Genomic DNA, 18,869 nt, shown 5'->3' on the forward strand with positions numbered 1-18,869 from the left:
TGTCTGATCTTCAAGGGTTTGTTTTTTTTGGGGGGGATACCCACAAATGGAGATGAGCGGACCCGTTGAAGTTCGGGTTCATCTTTTTCAGTCGGACTTTAGATAAAGTTTAGTTCAGGAACCGGACTTGTCCTGAACCCCATTGGAAGTCACTGATTGGGCAGCTCGGGTCTCCGCCGACATGCAACTAGCCCTAAACAGAGTATTTAGTATCTTGGGAGGGATGACAGAGTTTTTTCCTTGTACACAATATAGTACATCCTATACCGATGTTTTTACCTCCCCGTGAAAGCCATTCACACACTGCAAGCAGCTCGCACTGAGCTGAGCACTGAGCGTACCTGAGCACAGCGATGCTAGATCAAGTGGTTAGGATACATGAAGCAACCTAACTCTGAACTCTAACACTGATTTTTTGTATAAAGTCTGTATTTGGTACAAACACCGAACTTTACTATTTAGATTCGCTCGTCTCTGCCCACAAACCTTTATTACAGTTTATATTATGGGTGTAGAAGAGACCAGAACTTAAAAGGGGTCTATCTCTTTGTGAAAAGCAAGTAACATTTATGATACCTATGCTGGGGTTTTGTGAATTTTATGGGATTCTGTCACTAAGTGTTTACCCCTTAATTAAAAATCAAAATAATATAAAGACAGTGTCACATTAGGTACGGGGAAATACCAAGTGAATGGCGAAAGGGAAATCCTGTGTGTAGCAAAGGGGGAGATGGTGACCTCTGATCAAGCTTACCGCTGAGTCCTGGGTTCCCTCATTGCCTTAGGCCAAAAACACACTTCCGCATAAAAAACGAACGTGTGACACGGTCCGTTTTTCGGGTCTGTGTTCCGTTTTTTTGGGGCGTTTCTCCGGGACGTATGACATTCATGTGATGGCGTATGCTATCTGTGTGTGCGTGTGGAATGTCGGTGTCTGTGTATGTGAAATGTCCGTGTGAAATGTCCGTGTGTGTGGTAAAATGTCATTTGCTACATGTCGGCTGACAGCAGACAGAATTGCGAGATGAGAATGAAGTCGGGTGAACTTCACCTGTCTTCATTGTCATACCGCGGCTCTGTCGCGGCTCTGTCTGTGTCGCGTACTGATTAGCGGTCACCTGTGAAGGACTCACCGGTGACCGCTAATCCCCTGAGTGACTGAATTGAGCAGCGAGATTAGCGCTGCCGTCACTCAGGTTACCCGCGGCCAGCTGGATCCTCCCCCCCGTGACCGCAACTCACCTGTGACTTCTTTGCTGTCACTCGGGCGACTTGCTGTCACAGTTGGAGGATCCAGCGGTGGCCGCAAGTAACCTCAGTGACAGCTCAGCTGATCGCACTACTCACCTCAGTTGTTGCGTGGAGGTGACAGGAGCGGCGGTGTTCTTCTGCTGCTCCTGTCACCTTCATGTAGCAGAGCTGGAAGCGTCGCGGGACCTCTGTGGATTACACCGGACATGGATGGGTATTTGGGGCTTAATAAATTGGTGAACGAGAGTATTTGTTATTGTTTATTATTTCAAATAAAGGATTTTTTCACTGTGTGTGTTTATTAACTTTAACTTGCAGGTTAATCATTGGGGGTGTTTCATAGACGCCTGCAATGATTAATCTTGGACTTATTGGCAGCTATGGGCTGCCAATAACTCCTTAATACCCCGATTGCCAACGCACCAGGGCAAATCGGGAAGAGCCGGGTAGAGTCTCAGAACTGTCGCATCTATTATATGCGGCAATTCTGGGCGGCTGCTGGCTGATATTGTTAGGCTGGGGGGCTCCCCATAACGTGGGGCTCCCCATCCTGAGAATACCAGCCTTCAGCCGTATGGCTTTATCTTGGCTGGAATCAAAATGGGGGGGGGAGGACCACACGCCTTTTTTTTATTTATTTCTTTGCACAGTATAGACCCGCCCACCGGCTGCTGTGATTGGGTGCAGTAAGAGCTGTCACTCAGCGTGGGGGCGTGTCTGACTGCAACCAATCATAGGCGCCTGTGGGCGGGGGAATCAGGGAATACGAGATTGATTAATGAGCAGCCGGCATTTTCAAATGAATTGAAGCCGCGTATTTTTGGCACAGCTGTTCCTCGCCGCGCTGGTGATCGGGGATTGGTAAGTATGAGCCGGGGGAAGAAACAGACCGAGCGCCAATGTAAGTATGACTGAGAACAGCAGAAAAAAAGGTAAGTAGACTGACTTTAATAATAAAAAAAAAAAAATCGCTCGTTTAAAAACGCACACAGACAAAACGTGCTGAACACGGACATGCTCTGTGTGCCGTCCGTGCAGGCACGGACCCATTGACTTTAGCGGGTCCGTGCCTGCGTGCTGACCGCCAAAAACGGATATGTCCGTGCGGGAAAACACACACACGTACTTATCACATGGACACACGTTCCGTGTGATTTTATGCGTGTGTGCCATCACCCATAGAATAACATGGGTCTCCGTGTCTCCAAAAACGTACCAAACACGTACCGGAGGCACGGATGTGTGTTGCGGGCCTTAGATAGGTTCTTAGCCGAGCCAGATAACTGACCCTAGGCTGACCATGATCTGGGCCCTAAGTAGGGAGCGGATGGGATGAGCTCTTCGTCAATACCACTAGGTACTAAAGGACACACAGGGCATCAAAGATCCTACTGGTGTGTATAAGCTGCCTGCTTGCATCCACAGCTTGTGAAAGAACTGAATATCACCAGCACAAGTCCAGGGAAAATGAGAGTATTTAAGCCCAATGGGAAATAAAGATTATTAGCAGCTGAAGTAAAGAGGAGCTCCCCTGGGTCCTAAAGAAAAAAGGATGAAAACCCAGCAGAGGAGATACGAGTACACTGAATACTAACAGCAAAAATAATAGAAAGTCAGGGAGCATTTTGCGCAGCCAAACACTGTGACCTTCTATTGTCGGACACCGCAGGACTGTCTGTTATCCGTGACAGACAGTGACTGATTCCAATGATGTGTCATTTACTGCTTGCTGTAGTTTTGATAAAATTACTGTATTATCACTAGGGGATTATCACTATAGAGCTAGAAAAACTGCTGCCATGTACCCTCAATCTCCATTAGCTCTGTATAACCCCGCCCGCAACTGATTGGCAGCTTTCTGTCTATGCTCATTGTACACAGCTGTCAATCAGTGGTGTGGGTGAGGTTATACACAGGAGCATTTCAAGAACTGGTATATCTTAGGCCCGCAACATACATCCGTGTTTCCGGTACGTGTTTGGTAGGTTTTTGCACGTAGCGGAGACAAGGAGACCCATGTTATTCAATGGGTGATGGCACATACGCGTAATATCACACGGAACGTGTGTCCGTGTGATAAGTACGTGTTTACGTTTTCCTGCATAGACAACATGTCCGTTTTTGGCAGTCAGCACGCAGGCATGGACCCGCTAAAGTCTATGGCTCCGTGCCTGCACGGACCGCACACGTAGCATGTCCGTGTTCAGCACGTTTCGGTTTCGTCCGTGCCCGTTTTTCATTAAAAAATTAGAAACACTTGTTGCTAATCTATCAGGTCAATTGAAGGCCATTAATTCTGGCGCCAAACAGTCATATCCTGTCTCATTTGCACGCCAGACAGCAGCTGGGCACCTGTCCTCTCTGCAGGGGAACAATTAGCAGCTTCAACACCACAGGTACTGAGCATGGCGCCAAGGATCGATACTGAGAGGCTGATTGGGGAAGTAGAGAGGCATCCAGAGCTATGGGACACACGTGTGGATGGATACCACGACAGGTTGATGGTGGAGAGAGCCTGGATGACTGTGGCTGAACAGGTCTACCCCAGAAATGGATGGTCCATAAGCACCCCTGGCAGGAAACATAAATATGGTGAGTACAGATATTTACATGGCTTTTGTCATTATCTACATGTCCTCATTCTGTTGCCAGATTTTATAGATATTTGCATAGTATATTTGGCTGCCATTAAGGGCCATGACTGAATGTGAGTTACACTTTTGACACACAAACTGGGAAATGTGTATGTGGATTCTTTTTGTTGTTTGTACCTTATGGCAGAATGCCCAAATGGTGATGTGGCCTGTAAAACATTTCATGCATGTGTAAAGGCCATTGAATTTTGGTAAAGCTATGTGTTTTTTTCCCTTGTTTTATCTTTTACATAGAGCATATATTGCTGCTATGCAACATCCCTATACTCAGTGCTTCACTTGCATAGGACTGACTGGTATTTGTGTTATGTTATGTCGTCGTTTTTTAAGCAAGTGGTTTATTTATAATTTTTTTTAATATTTAGCTTACGTTGTGTACATATATATGTCACATATGGCTAAGTCATTTTTTTAACAGCCATGGCTTTTTGGCAAGGTCTAGTTATGCTTTAACAGTTGATGTTGAGTTTGTTAAAAAAAAATATTGTTGTAAAATATGACATTGGTATTGGGCTGGTAAAGTGTTTGTGAAGGCTAACGTATGTGTCTATTATGTCATTATATGCCACACATTGGTGTTGGTTCACTTTGCATCTGGTTTTGGCTACAACATATTTTTTAAAGGGACATTGCAAGTGTGGCGCCCCAGCACCGGGTTGCCACACGTGTTGCCCCCTCAAAAGGGTTAATACTGAGCCTGGAGGTAATTGGGGAAATCATTGGCCAGTAAGTACCAACATCCAACGCAGTTTCTCCCTCAGGCCAGCAGAGGGAGCTCTGAACCTGGAGTTCCAGGGAGGATTCCTCAAGTCTGACCTGAGGGAGGAGTTAGTGTTCAGTCTGTGAGGAGAGTCCAGAGAGTAAAGACGCAGAGTAGTGCTGACCTGTGGATTGGGGCCTGGAGCTGGAATAGCTTGGCCCAGTGAAGCCGGATTGGCAGAGAGGCACAGAAGAGAATATCGGAGTCTGTGGTTGTCAGGGTGTAAAACCCTTCCCTGGCAGCCGAATCCGAAGGGCAGGTCTCCTGGCCCCCAAAACAACCTGAAGGTACAGCTGCATCACCAGGGCCCGGTGTGGACTCCAGCAGAGAAGCACCAGAGAGGGCCTGCGCAGCCTACCACACAGGGAGAGGGACGTACCACCGGTCCCAGCAGCAAGAGGGCCATTGCGCATTCAGAGTGCAGGGTCCTATGAAAGCAAAGGAAGAACAAGGAGTAGGCCTCATACTCAGCTGGCCAAAAGAGCACCCCAGTTACTTCCAGGCCGGCCGGAGCCTTCTACCACCTGTAACGGTCTCCCAGGACTAACCGTTTACCCAGTAAAAGAGGAGAAGGTAAAGAGACTGTTGTTTGTGTCCGGTCCTTTCACCGCCCTGTCGGCCCTGCACTACACTGCAACTACATCGACACTCACAAGCACCAACAGTTGCCCCGGGGTACCGCTCCACCTGTGGGGAGCAGGACCATCAAGCTGCCATTACATCAGCCCCGGAGGCCCCATACAGCAGCGGCGGCTTAATAGCCGCAAACCACAGGTGGCGTCACGAATATAAACTTTACTTTAATCACCCCCAACACTGAAGCCATATTAATTGACCCCACCAGGGTACGGAGTCAGGCCCAGCAACCACTGACTACCCCCGGACTAATCCGGCCCGGCACCGGGTGTCCCATAGCCCTGGGGTGGGCGAGTCACAAGAACTTAGTGGAATAGTTATGTAATGTTTATGTTTCCAACACATATTCTGTTGTTGATTTCTTACAGTGGACATGGTGAAACGCCGTTGATGGTCTGCTCGCGACCAATTTCGCCGCGAATTTAACCCAGTGGCTACCACCGCTGCAGCTTCCAAGAGAAAAAAATATGTGCATTATGACAGGCTCAGCTACCTTATGCCAGTTATGGAGGTGACAAAGTAAGTTGATAGTTTGTGATCTCATGGTTTTGTTTTCTAAAATGTATACCCACATTAATATTGTCATTTTATCACATATTACCGAAGATAATCTAGAAGACTGTGAGGAGGCCCAGTCCACAGTGGTAACTGCAATATCAGCATCCGAGATGGAGCCAACCTCCTATCAACAACCCAGAACTCCATCCAGCCAGAAGAAGAAGAAGTGTCATCTGATTTGGGTTTGGGAACAAGTCAATCCACTATTCCAATCACAGGCCAGTCTATAGGGCAACAAAGTGGCCCATCACCAGTTCTTGCAGAGAATAGTCCACAACAACATGCAGGCACACTGCCAAGACCAGCAACAAATACCCTGCGCACAATAGCTCAATCTATCCGTGGATGCAGACATAGGCGTTATGAGGATTTACGCACCCTGCCAGATATCATTGATACCAGAATAATACACATGATGAATTCACTGATACCAGAGAGTGATGGAAAGAGATTTTGTCGCTCCCTCTCTCCCTCTCTTGCATTGGTTGCACCTGATAGACAGCACAGGTTAAGGGCGTCCATAATCACACTGATTTCTGCTACCCAACGTCAGCCTGAGCCCACATGTTTTTGAAGTGATAGAGCAATGGAGAGCAAATCCACGTGGCCCACACACAAACACCACGCAAATAACTGTTGAAACCCAAACTGATGAACAGACATCTAATTCTCAACTAAATACTGTAGTTCAATAAGCACATATACAGTGGCCCTCAAATTCATTGGGTAGTGATTCACAAAATAGACCAACAACAAAATATCCCACACCAAACAGGCCCGTTATTTACACAACTGCCATAACAACAAACATCTTTTTACCAACAAGGCCCCCAACAGACACCTATGCAACCCTCTATTAGCTATCCAAGTAATTTAAGTAATGTTCATAGACTACCACAAATGGTACAGCAACCAGCATCCTACCCTATACAACCTAATCTACAGCAACAATACTTTCAAAGTCAGCCTTTCCCTACCAACTTCACATACCCACATACTCAGCCTTTACCCTCACAACAATATGTAACACCTACGCTTGGTCTTCCATCTGGTCAAACAACTACAGCAATGTTTGTTCCTAGCACAACAAATGTCAGAAGTGTAAACACTGTTCAGGCACTTACTACTACATCTAGTGTTGTGCAGCCAACGTATTCAGTAGGTGACAATGCCATGGAGACTACTCAGGAAAGCATCACTAGCCTAGATGATTTAGTTGACACATAATTTGCTCTAGTTAGTGTATGACTAACATTTTGTAATGTATGTATGGTTAGGGCTGTTCTCCAGACATTCCAAAATGTTATATATTACATACCCCATATGTGTTGGTATGTTTAATTCTTTAATGGGTCTAAAAGCTAAAGACCGTTACTCTATCACTTCCAAAAACAGTACCTGCATGTTGTAATGTTGCCTTGCTGCGGACCTGAGTTTATGACCATCCATTTATAACAACTTTGTTGTGGGAAAATATGCACGCACATACCCTACTACATTCACATTCAAACACCTTTATCTATTTTGTAAAATCCTGCCAATATGCAGTATCTGCATATGGTATGGTCCCATCCTTGTATTCCAATAGTGTCAAACAAATTATGTTTGCGTGACATTATTACATAATACAGTATGGTGGTTTGTCTGGGATAATGTCTCAGAACAAATTTTGTATAAAAATAAAAAGATTACAAGGTGTCGCGTAATAGACATAATAACAGACATACATAGGTTATTAAAAAAATAGTACAGTATGATTGTGTTCAAAATTTTGACAAAACATTTATTTCATTATCATTACTAATTAGGCACAAAAACAAAACCATTATGTGGTAACATTTTGGAATACAATAAGGTAAAGTAATATTCAAAAATGGAAATATATACAGTTAGTTCCAGAAATATTTGGACAGTGACACAAGTTTTGTTATTTTAGCTGTTTACAAAAACATGTTCAGAAATACAATTATATATATAATATGGGCTGAAAGTGCACACTCCCAGCTGCAATATGAGAGTTTTCACATCCAAATCGGAGAAAGGGTTTAGGAATCATAGCTCTGTAATGCATAGCCTCCTCTTTTTCATGGGACCAAAAGTAATTGGACAAGGGACTCTAAGGGCTGCAATTAACTCTGAAGGCGTCTCCCTCGTTAACCTGTAATCAATGAAGTAGTTAAAAGGTCTGGGGTTGATTACAGGTGTGTGGTTTTTCATTTGGAAGCTGTTGCTGTGACCAGACAACATGCGGTCTAAGGAACTCTCAATTGAGGTGAAGCAGAACATCCTGAGGCTGAAAAAAAAGAAAAAATCCATCAGAGAGATAGCAGACATGCTTGGAGTAGCAAAATCAACAGTCGGGTACATTCTGAGAAAAAAGGAATTGACTGGTGAGCTTGGGAACTCAAAAAGGCCTGGGCGTCCACGGATGACAACAGTGGTGGATGATCGCCGCATACTTTCTTTGGTGAAGAAGAACCCGTTCACAACATCAACTGAAGTCCAGAACACTCTCAGTGAAGTAGGTGTATCTGTCTCTAAGTCAACAGTAAAGAGAAGACTCCATGAAAGTAAATACAAAGGGTTCACATCTAGATGCAAACCATTCATCAATTCAAAAAATAGACAGGTCAGAGTTAAATTTGCTGAAAAACACCTCATGAAGCCAGCTCAGTTCTGGAAAAGTATTCTATGGACAGATGAGACAAAGATCAACCTGTACCAGAATGATGGGAAGAAAAAAGTTTGGAGAAGAAAGGGAACGGCACATGATCCAAGGCACACCACATCCTCTGTAAAACATGGTGGAAGCAACGTGATGGCATGGGCATGCATGGCTTTCAATGGCACTGGGTCACTTGTGTTTATTGATGACATAACAGCAGACAAGAGTAGCCGGATGAATTCTGAAGTGTACCGGGATATACTTTCAGCCCAGATTCAGCCAAATGCCGCAAAGTTGATCGGACGGCGCTTCATAGTACAGATGGACAATGACCCCAAGCATACAGCCAAAGCTACCCAGGAGTTCATGAGTGCAAAAAAGTGGAACATTCTGCAATGGCCAAGTCAATCACCAGATCTTAACCCAATTGAGCATGCATTTCACTTGCTCAAATCCAGACTTAAGACGGAAAGACCCACAAACAAGCAAGACCTGAAGGCTGCGGCTGTAAAGGCCTGGCAAAGCATTAACCCCTTCACGACCGCGGGCAGTAAAATTACGTCCTATTTTAACGTGACTTAACGACCAGGGACGTAATTTTACTGCCTAAACTTCATTTGATTGCCGTGGCCATAGCAACGGCTTTCAAATGATGTCCCCTGCTGTTTCTTACAGCAGGGGACCTTTGCTTGACCCCAGGGGGGGTGGCATCGCCACCCCCTATCGACGATCGATGTGATTGGCTGTTCAAATCTGAACCGCCAACCACATCGATCGCACTAATTTCGGCAAAAATAATGCCCGAATTAGTGCGATCCTGTGAGATCCAGCTATGAGATGCCGCAGCTGCTGCAGCATATCATAGGTGGACCTCAAACATGCCGCCCCCAGCCCCTGCAGCACTGATTGGAGCGATCGTGCTATGACGCGCAATCGCTCCAATCAGTGTGCAGTGGGGCGGTCTGATCTGCCGGTGGCCGCCCTCCCCAGGCCTGTACTGCTCTGGGGACCCTCCCCCAACATGGCTGCAGCGTGGAGTGGCTGGTACTTTTGGTACCACGCCACCGCTGCTGCCGCCGCAGACGCCGCCTCTGCTGTCACCGCGCCAGCTCCAAAGGTAAGTATTGCGCTCCGGCGATGGCCCCTGCGCGCTCCCGTGAAGGCCCCTGCGCGCTCCCGTGAAGGCCCCTGCCCGTGCCCCCCCAGATCTGCCCCCCTACGCCCCGATCTGCCCCCCTACGCCCCGATCTGCCCCCCGGCATCCCGATCTGCTCCCCACGCGATCTGCCTGCCTCCTCTGTCATCTCTATTCTGCTTCCAAGGTTCCTTCCTTCTGCCTTTGCTTCTCCGCCCCCTCTGCTCTCCCTCTAACCCCCCCCATCTGCCCCCCCTCTGCCCCCCCCTCTCCCCATCCCCCCCTGCCCCCCCCGACGTCCTCTTACCTGCCTTCACGGGTCGTCCGAGGTCTTCACTGGCCCGATCCCATCTGCCTCCATCGCTGGGTCCTTCTGCTGATCTGTCCAACGTCCTGCCTGCTGCTGGTGTAAAGCTGTCTATCTCACTGCCTTCTTGTTCCTCTGCAACTCTTCTGGTCAGTGATCCTCTTGGTACTGTGAGTATAACTTTTTTTTTTTTTTTTTTTTCTTGTATCCTGTCCATTTTTACACTTCATCTGTCCGTGCGTCCCGCCAAGCGCTGATCAGGGATGCAGATAACAGATCTGCATCCGTGGTCAGTTTTTGGCGTGACTTTTTTCCGTATTCGCGACGCTTTTTGTATCGCGTCCGTCCGTGCGTCCCGCCGAGCGCTGATCAGGGATGCAGATAACGGATCGGCATCCCTGCTCAATTTTTGGCGTGACTTTTTTCCGTATTCGCGACGCTTTTTGTATCGCGTCCGACCGTGCGTCCCGCCGAGCGCTGATCAGGGATGCTGATAACGGATCGGCATCCCTGCTCAATTTTTGGCGTGACTTTTTTCCGTATTCGCGATGCTTTTTGTATCGCGTCCGTCCGTGCGTCCCGCCGAGCGCTGATCAGGGATGCAGATAACGGATCGGCATCCCTGCTCAATTTTTGGCGTGACTTTTTTCCGTATTCGCGACGCTTTTTGTATCGCGTCCGACCGTGCGTCCCGCCGAGCGCTGATCAGGGATGCTGATAACGGATCGGCATCCCTGCTCAATTTTTGGCGTGACTTTTTTCCGTATTCGCGACGCTTTTTGTATCGCGTCCGACCGTGCGTCCCGCCGAGCGCTGATCAGGGATGCTGATAACGGATCGGCATCCCTGCTCAATTTTTGGCGTGACTTTTTTCCGTATTCGCGACGCTTTTTGTATCGCATCCGTCCGTGCGTCCCGCCGAGCGCTGATCAGGGATGCAGATAACGGATCGGCATCCCTGCTCAATTTTTGGCGTGACTTTTTTCCGTATTCGCGACAATTTTTGTATGGCATCCGTCTGTGCGTCCCGCCGAGCGCTGATCAGGGATGCACATAACATATCTGCATCCATGGTCAATTTTTGGCGTGACTTTTTTTTTTACGTATCCCCGACGCTTTTTTTATCGCATCCGACCGTGCGTCCTGCAGCGGCCGATCAGTGCACTGCGTCTGTGCGTTTGAAAAGTCAAATGGCGCTCCTTCTCTTCTGAGCCCCGCCATGCGCCCAAACAATTACTTTCCACCACATATGAGGTATCTGCGTACTCAGGAGAAAATGCACAATACGTTTTATGGTGCATTTTTTCCTGATAGCCTTGTGAAAAAAAAAGCTACCTAGTTGAAGCAACCGTTTTGTGGTAAAAAAAAAAATTTTTCTTTTCACGGCTCAACGCTATAAACTTCTGTGAAGCCCCCAGGTGTTCAAAGTGCTCACCAAACATCTAGAAAAATTATTTGAGGGCTCTAGTTTCCAAAATGGTGTCACTTGTGGGGGAGCTCCACTGTTTAGGCACCATAGGGGGTCTCCAAACGTGACATGGCGTCCGCTAATGATTCCAACCAATTTTGCTGTCAAATGGCGCTCCTTCTCTTCTGAGCCCCGCCATGCGCCCAAACAATTACTTTCCACCACATATGATGTATCTGCGTACTCAGGAGAAAATGCACAATACATTTTATGGTGCATTTTTTCCTGTTACCCTTGTGAAAAAAAAAGCTACCTAATTGAAGCAACCGTTTTGTGGTAAAAAAAATTTTTTTTCTTTTCACGGCTCAACGCTATAAACTTCTGTGAAGCCCCCAGGTGTTCAAAGTGCTCACCAAACATCTAGAAAAATTATTTGAGGGCTCTAGTTTCCAAAATGGGGTCACTTGTGGGGGAGCTCCATTGTTTAGGCACGTCAGGGGGTCTTCAAACCTGACATGGCGTCCGCTAATGAGTGCAGCTAATTTTGCATTTAAATGGCGCTCCTTGCCTTCCGAGCACTGCCGTGTGTCCAAACATATGATTTCCACCACATATGAGGTATCTGCGTACTCAGGAGAAAATGGACAATACATTTTATGTTGCATTTTTTCCCGATACCCTTGTGAAAAAAAAAGCTACCTAGTTGAAGCAACAGTTTTGTGGTAAAAAAAAATTTTTTTTCTTTTCACGGCTCAACGTTATAAACTTCTGTGAAGCCCCCAGGTGTTCAAAGTGCTCATCAAACATCTAGAAAAAATATTTGAGGGCTCTAGTTTCCAAAATGGGGTCACTTGTGGGGGAGCTCCATTGTTTAGGCACATCAGGGGGTCTTCAAACCCGACATGGCGTCCGCTAATTAGTGCAGCTAATTTTGCGTTCAAAAATTCAAATGGCGGTCCTTGCATTCCAAGCACTGCCGTGTGTCCAAACATTTGATTTCCACCACATATGAGGTATCTGCGTACTCAGGAGAAAATGGACAATACATTTTATGTTGCATTTTTTCCCGATACCCTTGTGAAAAAAAAAGCTACCTAGTTGAAGCAACAGTTTTGTGGTAAAAAATTTTTTTTTTCTTTTCACGGCTCAACGTTATAAACTTCTGTGAAGCCCCCAGGTGTTCAAAGTGCTCATCAAACATCTAGAAAAAATATTTGAGGGCTCTAGTTTCCAAAATGGGGTCACTTGTGGGGGAGCTCCATTGTTTAGGCACCTCAGGGGGTCTTCAAACCCGACATGGCGTCCGCTAATGAGTGCAGCTAATTTTGCGTTCAAAAATTCAAATGGCGCTCCTTCCCTTCCGAGCTCCGCTGTGCACCCAAACAATTGATTTTTACCACATATGGGGTATCGGCGTACTCAGGAGAAAATGCACAATAAATTGTAGGGTGCACTTTCTCTTTTCTCCTTTGTGAAAATGAAAATTTTATGGCTAAAGTAACATTTTTGTGTTAAAAAGTAAAATTTTCATTTTTTCCTTCCACATTGCTTTGGTTCCTGTGAAGCACCTAAAGGGTTAATAAACTTTTTGGATGTGGTTTTGAGCAGAGTGAGGGGTGCAGTTTTTAGAATGGGGTCACTTTTGGGTATTTTCTGTCACCTCGGTCTCTCAAAGTCACCTCAAATGTGATGTGGTCCCTAAAAAAAATTATTTTCTAAATTTTGTTGGAAAAATGAGAAATTGCTGATGAACTTTGACCCCTTCTAACTTCCTAACGAAAAAAAAATTTGTTTCGAAAATTGCGCTGATGGAAAGTAGACAAGTGGGAAATGTTATTTAGTAACTATTTTGTGTGACATTTCTCAGATTTATGGGCATACATTTTCAAAGTTTGAAAATTGCGAAATTTTCAAAATTTTCGCCAAATTTCCTAAATTTTCACAAATAAACGCAAAAAATATCGGCCTAAATTTACCACTGACATGAAGTACAATATGTCACGAAAAAACAATCTCAGAATCGCCAGGATCCGTTGAAGCGTCCCAGAGTTATAACCTGTCAAAGTGACACTGGTCAGAATTGCAAAAAATGGCCTGGTCATTAGGGTGTTTTAGTGGCCGGGGGTGAAGGGGTTAAGAAGGAGGAAACCCAGCGTTTGGTGATGTCCATGGGTTCCAGACTTAAGGCAGTGATTGCCTCCAAAGGATTCGCAACAAAATATTGAAAATAAAAATATTTTGTTTGGGTTTGGTTTATTTGTCCAATTACTTTTGACCTCCTAAAATGTGGAGTGTTTGTAAAGAAATGTGTACAATTCCTACAATTTCTATCAGATATTTTTGATCAAACCTTAAAATTAAACGTTACAATCTGCACTTGAATTCTGTTGTAGAGGTTTCATTTCAAATCCAATGTGGTGGCATGCAGAGCCCAACTCGCCAAAATTGTGTCACTGTCCAAATATTTCTGCACCTAACTGTATACCTATGTATGGGCATTTTCTCTTTTGTGAAACATGTGTGTTTGTGATTATGTAACAGAGTGACATAACTAAAGGACAATGTCCTAATTAGACAGTATTAGCAAGATTTAAACTAAAATAATCTTTAAACTGATTCCTAACTTGAAGACCAGAAGAGACCAAATTGGTCCTTCCACTACCATTACCTACTAATGGGGCATTTAGAGGTGGCACATCAACAATCGTCATTGCATTCATGTAATCTGCAGTAATTATGTAATATTACTGTAGCTTTCATGACAGCCTTGACGGTGGTTGGTAGGAGCTGTATAGTGGTTTGATAAAAGCGCCATTTTGATGCTAAAATGCCAAAGGCACGTTCCACATAGCAACGTGCTCTGGCCAATGTGCTATTAAATTGGGCTTTTGATCTGTCCAGTCCACGTCTTGGATAAGGACGCATCAAATGCCTCGACAAGGCAAACCCCTGATCTGCAACCATGGCAAATGGTGCATTAGGGTCATTAGTACCAGGTAAAGGTCTAGGTGCAGGCAAATTTAGGTTGTCAGACATTAATCGTCTTGCTAAACGTGAGCTTCTGAATATTCTCGCATCAGAGGCACTGCCATAGGCACCAATATCCGCAAAAAGGAAACAGTAGTTAGGCTAGGAACGCACTTTGCGTCGTCCAAAACGCAGGTCAAAACGCCTATGGTGTAATTAATTGATTTGACCAAAGTTGCCTTTTTTAGAAATTTAGCGCTGAAAACACATGCGTATTTACCGCGTATTTGATGCGTTTTCATTGCTTTTTGCATGCTTTTCCACCTGCGTTTTGACATGCGTTTTGAACAACAAGACACTGCTAAATAAAGTTTAAACAGTCAAACACAATGAAAAAAGAGAAAAAAAAAGAACAAATATATATTTTTTATTTTAAGAAAGAAAAAAGATATATTTCAAAAAATTATAGCGGTAATATAATATTTATTGCAAAAACAGCTATAAATTCTTATTTTTCTTAAATTTAATTGTCGGACTATGTGTGTGTAAAGGGACATGTGAAATCATTATTTTGTTGTCCAAAAAGCATGCGTTTTGGAAGTCCAAAACGCATGTTTTCTGCACTGAAAAAGAAGGTAAAATGCAGAAATTTGAAGGAATCTTGGTTTTTGCCATTTCTTATTGACTTCAATGTTAGCAAAATGCACCCAAAGTGGCAAAAACAACTGACATGCTGCTTCTTTGAACGCATGTTTTTTGCCACAAAATATGCAAATTAAACGCAGCGTTTAGAAACGCAAAGTGCGGTCTGAAAATTACCATTTTCCATTGACTTTGCTGGAAAACCAAAACGCATGCCTTTTTGGCATGAAAAAGGTGCTTCTCAAAACAGACCTAAAACGCAGCTGAAACACAGGTAAAAACGCAAAGTGCGTTCTTAGCCTTAGTGTCTACCAAAGCCAAAATATCTACAGAAAAAAACTTATGGAAATTAAAAAATCTTGACCCAGAGTTAGGTGGTTTCTTCACTCTAATGTGCTTTCCGTCTATGGCGCCAATACAGTTCGGAAATGATGTAATCTGAAAAAACTCTTCTGAAATGCGCAGCCAATCCTGTGATGTAGGCTGCTTCATGACTTGATGTTTAAGGGTTTCCCATAGCACAGTGCAGGTATGCAGTATTATCATGCCAATGGTCGATCTTCCCAATAAAAATTCAAAATATAGACTGCTGATGGATTGGCCAGTTTGCAAGGTAAGTAAAAATGAGAAGGACATGACATTACTATGTATATTTATGAAAGTGGTATATGGTTAACTTACTAATGTTTAATACATACATACATACATACAATGTGTGTCAAATTTATTATGTTTATTTTTGAAATCTGAAAGAAGTCGTTTTTTTCCATATTGGAAATTTACTTATCATGTTTATTAAACAAAATTTTATTTTGAGTGTTGAATCTGGTATCCTTTTTCTATTGCATGTTTGAATGGGAAAATTAGGCAATGTGACCATGTTATTTGACTCCAAAGAGCAGTTATGGTATATTAAAAGGTAGTATCAATCATACATTGAGGTATGTGTTTACATCAGGGTTTTAGCAGCATCTGTGAACATAGAAACACATTTCAAACCAACACATTAACATCTGTGTATACATTTTGACACCTACCGTAAAGTAACCAACAAGCGTTCCTCAGAGGAGATGCTGAGCCGCATACAGGTGTCTTGATGCTTCATTTGTTGATACACTAATCCAAGGATGTTGTCAAATGATGGGATGGTGATATGGCAGTATGCTTGGAATTTAGGTGGAAATTTACGCATTTCTCCATAAAGAATATTAAAATGGCCATGCGTCTTCCTTAGTTTGACAAGGAGGTGGATCCACATCCTCTTTTCAACAGGTGGTTCTTCTTCAATCATATGTCTCCTAACCCCAAATCGCCTAGATATCAACCACAGCAAATATATGGTTGCTTCATTGGAGAGAGACATTTTGCGGCGAAAATCAATGTTTTGAAGAGTTTTTAAACCTTATCCAACGATGTGGGACCTCAATTGACCAATTTAGAACACCAGGATCTCATGATGAAGGCTTAACAACGTTATTTGGTTACGAATGCGGATCTGTAAAAACGGACGTCACACGGATGAGATACGTACGTATTGTATGCTAATACGGACCCTCCACACGTACACTCGGAGAGCATATGCCATCATGCGGATGCCATACGTACCGGAGAAACACCCATAAAAAACGGAACACGGACCCGAAAAACGGACAATGTCACACGTACGCTTTTTATGCGGAAGTGTGTTTTAGGCCTAACACAGCAATTAATCTGCAGAAACTATATCACGCACCCTGATAATACGCTGTTTTTTATAGTGTTATTTTTAGTTCTTTTTGCTGCTCTTTTGGTGTTACGCATGCAATATCTTACATACCTCTTGTGTGACCGCTGTTTATAATCACTATCTTTACTCTGCTGTAAGTGCGAGTCCTTTTTTTGCCATTTTTGCAAAAAGTGCAACGTCCCTTTAAGACATTGAACTTTGAATTTATGGGCTACAAATTGTGATACAGGTCTATTAAGACACCCTGATAACATTCCCAGGGTATGATCAGCAGTTCATAGGGTTTTGGTTGTTCTGGTCCTCTCATTAGCTCCATTTTGCTGCTGTCTTTGATGTTTTCAGTACCTAACATCCCTCCTGATTGGGCATTGATTATAGTCATTACCTGCCTTACAATATTTACCTGCTTTCTCTGCCATAGAAAAAAACGTTAAGTGATTTAAGGGTTTTCCAGTGTAGCGTGCTGTACAGACACTCACATGGAAAACCAAGGGGGGAGAAGGGCCCTATATTATTATATTACCTACTCTGTGATACTGGGATACCAATTATAGATATTAAGATACTGCAGTAAAGTAGAGTGGCTGCTGGTGTGCCACAGACGTGAGGTACCGGCAGTGCAGTCACTCTTGAGTGGCTTCTGGTGTGCCACAAAAGCGTGGTACCGGCAGTGCAATCACTCAAGTGGCAACTCGTGGGCCCCAGACGTGGGGTATCACGTAGTAGCCACTATTTACCTTGCGCAGTGTCGAGTGGTGTGGTGCAAGGTAAGGTCCTACCCTTGAAAGCAACATGGATGCAGAGACATAGTTCTTTGTCGTGTGGTTGTTGTCATTCCGAGTTGTTGCAAGGATAAGAACTACACAGAGTAGATCCTCATCCAGTAAGGATGAGGATGTGGAGATATGGACTCCTGCAATTGATGTTGTACAACACATAAAAGGCGCAGAATCTATCAAAGGCTGTAGACCAAATTGGGAAAAGGTGAATGCAGGTATGAATGGAACACTGGATGAACAAATGTGGCGCCCCTGACCTGGTCAGGCACCACTGAGTACTGCACCCAAGTCGGGTCAGTACAATACAGGTAATCCTGATGGCTGATAAGCGTGTGGACACACGGAACACTAGTAACTAGGAACACACACACAGCTAGAGGGGACCCCTGAGCAGACTCAGGGAGGGGGCGGGGCCCTCGCCTCCCAGCTAGTGGTGGGTGGCGTCACTGGGAACAAGGGAGTTGTGCAGAGGCAGCCAAAGGAGAAGGAAGTGGAGGAGTCGCGTCTGGAGGGCAGAGCAGTGAGCAGGGCCCTTACAGACACTGCACCGTTCGTGGCTGCTGGCGGGGGAGAAAGGGCTACCTGGTAGTGCCGCCCGAAAACTACCTGAGGCCGGAGTGCAGAGAGGTGGCCGAGTACGGGGACTGCCAGTAGACCCTGCCCGCACGGGGTTACAGGTCCCCAGAGCAGGGGCCCATTCAGTTGGCCTGCTAAACCTGCAGGTGGGGGGCACTCCATGCCCTTCACCAAACCAACACAGAGTCCGGAGCCACGTAGCAACGAGAGGGCCCATAAGTGGAAGAAGGCAGCAGCCAGAAACACTTGGTCCAGGCTACAGACAAAGGGCCAAAAAGGGGAGAACTGGCAGAAGCAGCTTCCCTGGGTGAGCCCCACATGACTTCAGGTCGGGGCCACCTCAAACAAAGAGGGCTAGGAAGGCGAGCTAGCAGCCACCCCGACGTCAGCCAAAGGGATACCCGGTTCCCCTCCTGGTTCATCACAGCATCGCCCCAGATACCTCACTCTTCTAACAACAAACAGTGAGTAAAACCCTGAAAGACATTACTGCTGTGTGTGTGGATTACTCTGCGACTTGCTGCACTATACACCTACACCGGGCCCTGGGGCCAGCCTCACTCTCGGGAGGCCACCACATCTGACTGCACCTACCATCAGCCCCAGGTGTCCCTTAAACTGCAGTGGCGGTCGTCCTGACCGCAATACCGAGAGTGGCGTCATGAATTTCCCATTGAAGTTAACCTACCTGTTATCCAGCACTGTGGCGTCCCCGAACAGGATCAGCGCTCCTGGGGCGTCACACAAACATGGCAGGATTTCCTGACTAACTGTAAAGGATGGCTAGAGGACCATAATAAGTTTG

At 45.2% G+C, this 18,869-nt stretch overlaps 1 protein-coding gene across 1 annotated transcript in view; it reads left to right on the forward strand.

Annotated features, from left to right (window-relative positions):
* Positions 1 to 18,869, forward strand: part of LOC142260548 (uncharacterized) — a 104,637-nt gene that overhangs the window by 18,984 nt on the left and 66,784 nt on the right. The gene's annotated exons all lie outside the window — the stretch shown is intronic.

Source organism: Anomaloglossus baeobatrachus, unplaced genomic scaffold (genome assembly GCF_048569485.1).
Source record: "Anomaloglossus baeobatrachus isolate aAnoBae1 unplaced genomic scaffold, aAnoBae1.hap1 Scaffold_130, whole genome shotgun sequence".
Lineage (NCBI taxonomy): Eukaryota > Metazoa > Chordata > Amphibia > Anura > Aromobatidae > Anomaloglossus > Anomaloglossus baeobatrachus.